This window comes from Saccopteryx bilineata, chromosome 1 (genome assembly GCF_036850765.1).
Source record: "Saccopteryx bilineata isolate mSacBil1 chromosome 1, mSacBil1_pri_phased_curated, whole genome shotgun sequence".
Lineage (NCBI taxonomy): Eukaryota > Metazoa > Chordata > Mammalia > Chiroptera > Emballonuridae > Saccopteryx > Saccopteryx bilineata.
The window spans coordinates 236277093-236284425 of NC_089490.1; positions in this window are offsets into that span (position 1 = coordinate 236277093).

Here is a 7333-nt window from a genome sequence, read left to right on the forward strand (position 1 = left end):
TGAGAGCGAGGAGGACAGGAAAGAACGGTGAAGGTCAATACAGTCTGTTCTGATGCTGTAACCCAGTCTGACAGCAGCCCAGCCCCCTGGTGATTCATACACCAGGAACATCCCAACCAACTAGATCTAAAACCGAGTGTATGTGCTTGCACAGTTTTAGTGACTGTTGGGCAGCTTGTTTCTAGAATGTTATTATGACCTAGAAGTTTTGGTGAAAAAATGTGGTCAATTCTTATTCTTTGAGAAAAGAGAAAAGGGAAAAAACAATTCTGAATTTCTGAAGCTACTAGGTGCCAGGGACTCTGATAGTCATTTTGCAGTTCTTGTCTCACATCTCAGAATAAATGTGCAAAGGAGTTGTTATCAGTTACATTATAACCATGAGAAAACTGAGGTTCAAAGAGATTAGAAACATGTCTAAGGTCACTCAAAGAACCAGGAGACCAAGCGAAGTCTAACATTAAGAAATTTCTGACTCTGAAATCCCATAAATTAAATGAGATTTTGCTTACTGAGGATCAAAACTGAAACTGTTTCGTTCCCATGCCTGTAGTTCAGCTTCTGACACTGGGGAGACGAGTGTGACTGAGTAACTAATGATCAATGGTCTTGATAAATCTCAAAAGAGCGATTGTCATTCAAGTTAGAAACCTCTATGCACCATGCAATAGTTACTGACCTGTGCAAAGCTAATGTCAACTTCAAGGAAAAAAATCGAAACGACCTAACTTTAAATGCAATTTCTGCCTTTGGTAATTTCTTGTCTTCCCAAAGGCAGGGAAATTGTTCCGATGGCAGAACTGAATGATCTGCCTATTCTGAACTGATAACCATTCAGATAACAGGAAAATGTTACTCCTGAAAGATGGAAATCCTCCTTCTCCCTAAGGTGCCTCCTGAACATAACACCACCTGGCAAATAGCAATGACACCCAGCTCTTTGGTAACTCCTCGTTGTCTCGACTGTGATGCGTGTCTCTTCAAAGCGCTTGTTCTTGATTGTCACCCTAGTCTCAGCATTTGCTGGCTCTCTCATGATCTCTCTCTCATGATTTCTCTCTGTCTATGTCTCTCTGTGTTCTATTGGAAACTGCTTGCAAGTTTGTATTAACTTACGTGTTCTATCTTTATAGTCACCAGAAACCACATCGATGGTTTAAAAAGGAGCAAATGCTGAAAGCACATTTGATACGGTATTTTATTCTTTGGTGATGATGACAATAATAATGTCACCAATAACGTGATTTGGCGATTTTCAGTGGATGTGCTGAGGCACACTGGTGGGCTACCAGAATTTCTAAGACGTGCCATCCCTGACTATTCGATCAAGGGTACTGACCTCTTTCCCTTAGATTGTCACATCATAAAATGGCAACAGCCACCACAAAAACAGCCTTTCATTTGGTATGAATGAATCAAAATTGTGCCTTTTGTTTGTCAGTTAGGCAAAAAACATATTTTTCAGTGTGCTGCAGAATTTTAGTAATTAGTGTCTGTGTGCCATGAGATGAAAGGCGTGAACAGCACTGGTATAACGTATTCACCCTTTGAGGAGCACGAACGTCCATGGATGTCCTTGTGCCTCCTGACCATCCAGAGTATGGTCAATTTATTTTGAAAAAGTGTAAGGGTAAAGCAACATTGAAAAAAGGCAAATATATGTTTTTGTTTCCATAAATTGGTTATCAAACAAACATGATTTTAAGTTAATAAAACTGGAACTGGAACTAATTTCATTTGTTGAAAAAAAACTCACTCCCAGAGGTCAGTGAACATGAAAAAAACTCACTACTCAAAGGGTTCAGCATTTCCTCTGTGCCCGGGGCTGTGCCCGTCACCCCACGTGGACCACCTCTTGAAACACCCACAACAAAGTCAGGAGCTCGGCTTCATGACTGCCTTCCTTGTACAGCACAGAACACTGAGACTTCAGAGATGCTGAGGAATTTCTCCTAGGCCACATAGCTCGCAGTGAAAGAACTGGAACTCAGTTTTTATCTCCCGGCTTAATGTCTACTTGTCGGGATCCATATCGAGTACCTCCTCAGGGACACAACATTTTATTACCTGTTTTCTAACGTCATTGTTTTAGGAAAAGCATTTTTTGTCAACAACAAACCTCCATTCCAGCTGCTGCCTCCCCCAGCATGATGAGAAGGCATGCTGAGCTAGGCTCCCTCATTAAGAAGGAGATGGTGTTAGGCTCTGGCCTGTTGGCTCAGTGGTAGAGCATCAGCCCGGCATGTGGAGATCCTGGGTTTGATTCCCAGTCAGGGCACACAGGAGAAGAGCCAATCTGCTTCTCCACCCTTCCCCCTCCTTTTCCTCTCTATCTCTCTCTCTCTTCCCCTCCTGCAACAAAGGCTCCATTGGAGCAAAGTTGGCCCGGGCGCTGAGGATGGCTCCATGGCCTCCACCTCAGGCACTAGAATGGGTCCGGTTGCAATGGAGCAATGCCCCAGATGGGCCGACATCGCTGCCTGGTGAGCATGCCTGGTGGATCCTGGTCAGATGCATGAGGCAGTCTGTCTGACTGCCTCCCTGCTTCTAACCTCGGAAAAAAATAAATTAAATTAAATTATAAAGAAGGAGATGATGTTAGAGGTGTTTCATGGCTCTCATGAGTATACATTTTCAGGGGGGAGAAAAACTAAGCCACATGAATAGAGCCCATACTGAAACAGAACCCTACAATAAATAAGGAAATGTATTAGATAACAATGTCTAAGTATTTCACAAATAATAGACAAGCAATTCTAGATACCAGACTAGTGATAACCCTGAAAAACAATGAGGCAGTTAAAAAGCACAGCACAGAATGAAAGAATTGTCGTCAATAAGACACAGAGCACAGGAGTTGGTGAAATCATCTACATGTGAGATGTAACCAAAAAAAAAAGACAAACAGAAACAAAAAGATTATAAAGTACTCTGAGTACTGTTCTATCTGTTCTTGGTTTACAGCTTCTGACAGGCAAAGAACTCTTACAAATAAAAAGAGCATGACATGACACGCTTAAGGAATTTTAAATAGTTTGGATGTCTAATAAAACATTTCAAAACTGAGCTGTCTAAAAATGAATTCTTGATCTCCCTCCAAAACCCCTCTTTTCCCCCCAATTTTCCTCCTATAAGCAAAGCACGATCGCTTCTTTCCAGCTCTGCCCTTTTCTCTTAGAGTGCACCTGCCTGAAACTTCTACCCCCTCCTCTTTGCTTTAAAAATAAAAAAATTCCTGTTCCTCCCTCAATCTCCAGTGTGGATCTCACCGTATTTTCCCTCAAGTCCTCCAGAATCCCCGCAGGTTAGAATACCCTCCCTCCTCAACTCAGAGTGCCCACAGTAACCAATGTCAAGGCAACCCTTGGGCTTTAGAAATTGAGACTTTGACCCTTAGAACCTCCCTAGACTCTACTCTTTCTGTGGCATCCCCCACTCAAGGCAAGAGCCAAGCTGGTCTCTCTTCCTCTGAAATACACCCCGAGTGCTATCCACACTCATCAACCTCAGCACTTCGACCTGCTCCACACCACTCCTGGACAAGGGCCACAGATCCTCGTTGGCATTCCACTCCTCCCTCTGCATGCCCATCACTCTTCTCACACAACACACACACACTACACACGTGCGCACAGAGCCAGAGCTCTCATTTGAAAATGTGGCAGATTATTCCACTCTTCAAAATTATCCAGTGATTTCAATGGCACTCCAAGGAAAAAACAAAACCAAACCAAAATCTTTGCCATGGACTACTAGGCTCAGCAGTACTCTGCCACCATACCTATCTACTCTTCCCTCAACCAATCTCCTACTTGAACACCACCAACAAAAAAAACTCAACCCTCTCCCCTCTGTTCTGGACCCAGCGGCCTCCTTGCTCATCTAAGAACTCATAATTCCCTTGTCCTCCACTCCAAGCACCTGCATTTGCTGATCCCTGTACCTGAGACTCTCAGTCCCATTCTCTGCACAATGCCTTGGAAGACATTCTCTGATCACCACCTCTTTCTCTTACCCTTACCTTAGAACACTGGCCAGTTCCTAACATGTCATTTCTTTGCTTGTTTTCTTAGACCTCTCTTTAACAGAAGCTCTCCAAGAGCAAGCACTGTGTTGAAAAATCTGCAAAATGAGGAATACAGCTTCTAGGAGGGTGTTCTCCTTCTGTCCTATAACCTGGAGGTGTGAAATGCAGTAATTGTTGGTCTGCAAGTGAAAGAGCAGTAAGTGTAGGCCTGTGAGTTTGTATTGTTTGAAATCATCTACATGCCTGACCTGTGGTGGCGCAGTGGATAAAGCGTCCACCTGGAACACTGAGGTCGCTAGTTCAAAACCTCGAGCTTGCCTGGTCAAGGCACATATGAGAATGGATGCTTCCTGCTCCTCCCTCCCTTCTTTCTCTCTCCTCTCTCTAAAAATCAATCAATAAAAATAAACTAAAGTATCTACATCATGGATTCTGTAAAGAAAGCAAAGCAACCTCCTAAAGACCCAGAATAGTATGGTCCCCACAACATTAGGGGCTGTCTTCTCTTCCGTATCACACGAACACATGTCAAGGTGTTCGAAGGGCCAATTTCCAGGATAATTTTATGTCAGTAAACATGTTTATGCAGATAGTATTTATTTTACCCACTATTTTCATTGAAACTGATTATTTAGGGGGGAAAAATAGTAGGCCCTGTGTCAATAGCTCAGGGAGGTAATCTTTTGCCATCTAATGTTCTCAGGACCTTTGAACATTTTCTGATTACCATTCAAATTAAACGCAGAGTCAAGCAGCACAGAGAGACCCAATTCTCAGGCATCATTGCAAGGTGAGAGGATCAGCAGTGTGATCAGACACCTTCCTTATTTGCTCTCCAGCAGCTGTGATTGATTCGTTTTGACTGGTACATCTTGCTAATGTGATAACAGTACAGTAAATATTGGGGCTTGTTGTTTTTCCAGGGCAAGGAAGCCAGGGTGTCTAATGACTTGCTTCATTTACAGCCTCCTCTGCTATCTGCCAAAAGGAGGCTGGACCGGGTCCACCCCTTCACCAAGTGAATTTCATGTCAGAGGACACAGCATCAGGTCTAGTGAGTCTATTAAATTCTCAGAGTCTTGGAAAAGTTGCTCTCTCTTGCTCTCTTGCTCTCTCTCTCTCTCTCTCTCTCTCACACACACACACACACACACACACACACACACACACACACATTTCAGCTTCTAACTTAGCAACATATGGAACCAAAGCTCTAAAGGTACTGAGGAGTCCCAGCCACCCTGTGCACGTTGCTGGAGGGTAAGAGATGGATGGGGTAGGTTACCCTATGTTTGCACTGTAACTATAGAGGGATCTATTAATGATTTAATCTATAATTGTATATAGTTGTATATAAGATCTATTAATGATTTAATCTATAGGTGTGTATAAGATTTATATATCATCTATAGTTATATAAAAATATATAATCTGACATATATGCAGTGAGATATTAGTCATCCATTAGAAAAGAAAATGTGACAATGTGGATAGACCTAGAGGGTGTTATGCTCAGTGAAATATGTCAGACAGAGAAAGACAAGTGCCATAGGGTTTCACCTAAATGTGGAATCTAAGGAACAAAATTAATGAAGAAAAAATAGAAACATATGCCTACAGTGCCTTTCCCCAGCATGTGTTCTTTGAACCTCTGCCTGGTTTAAGCACCAGCTACTGTACTTATACAGGATTCTAGCCATCATTGCATGGAGTCAAAAGTGGTATCAAATTTTCACAATACAAATTAATAAGGGAACAAATACAAGCACCTCCATTACCCAGTGAAACTCTCAGAAGTGATTCATGGGGCCCATGTAAATGGGGTTCCCAGATCACCATAGTCCCCACGGCTCTATTATCCTATCGTTTCCCACCCTTCCTACTGACATCATTGATGTCACCTGCCTGGCCCCGTAAGAATTTACTTTGAAACTGATACCTTAATATATATATTAAGCATAAATTAGTCTTCCTTGAAGTTATCGACTCATTATACACTGAAACGAAAGAAAAAGTAACTCAATTCTGGTACTTAATGTTCTGGAACTTAATCGGCTCCAGCTGACAGTAGTAACCTATTAAACCACAATGAACAAAAGTCATTTATTCTCTGAAACAGTCACAGAAATCACAAGTTCTTAAGGGATCTGCTAGTCTTAAAGGATCCAGTCCCATCGAGGACACGGTTCTTAATAAAAAGGCATGTGTAAATGTCCACTTACACAGCCATCTATAGGAATGTTTGTATTAGGTAAAGGGTGCAGGTAATAATTGTGTGTGTGTGTGTGTGTGTGTGTGTGTGTGTGTGTGTGTGAACTACTGGGTAAAATAAAATTTTTTTAACTCTCCTTTGTTCCTAAAAATAAACCCTATCATATTACATCAAAACCTTCATAAAAAGAAGTGTTGACAAAACAGTTAGGTGGACAGTGGCAGTTCTCAACACGCTTGATGAAAATAACAGGAGTTAGAACCAATTAATAATTAATAAGGACACTCTGAAAGGGCCAGGACAGATCTGTGCATATATTATAAATGTAGGTTAAATCATTTAAAAGGAGTTCTACCTGAACCCAGTTCCCCATGTGTAAGGAAGATTTTTACAATTTTCCCAAAGCTACAAAAGAGATAAAAAAAAAAATATTGGCAGCATTTTCTTAAAATATCTTACTTTACTGTTCGTTTTATCTCGAACGTCTTTAACAGCACACACACAAAAAAAGTCTTTCCCGAGCTGAAATAAATGTTAGGAGAACACATAGGGGTGTTAAGATCTTTGTGGATGACCTACTTTTTATAAGTACAAATTCTATCCATTGCTTAGCTCACTCTTTTCCTTTCCCAAGTGAAATCATTCTATAACTTCTTTTTTTTTCTATTTTCATATCAAACACTTTACAAGGGCACAGCACAGCCAAACTCTCCTCCCCCTGGAAAACCTCTTTTGAATGACATGGCATTTGTGAATCCCCACGGTGACAGGCGGAGGTAGTTCTAGTCAGCGTGCAGACAGGAAAGCAAGGTCTCAGAGTATTTACAAGTAGCATCTAACCATCTAATAGTGGTGATGCAGAACCCAAAGGCAGATACATCTGACTCCAAGTCTAGTATCTTGAAACTGCTCACACCCTGATCACCTTCCTCACTCTCAGCTAAGCAATCCTAGCTGTGGTAGTCAGTGAGGTCCACCCAGCTCAGTTATCGATACACAATTACCCCAAAGGATTCTTTCTAAAATCTTTTGGTATTTGATGAGGTGATCAAAACTTTAAGCATGCAAAGAATGAATAATCCCTAAGTATGAGC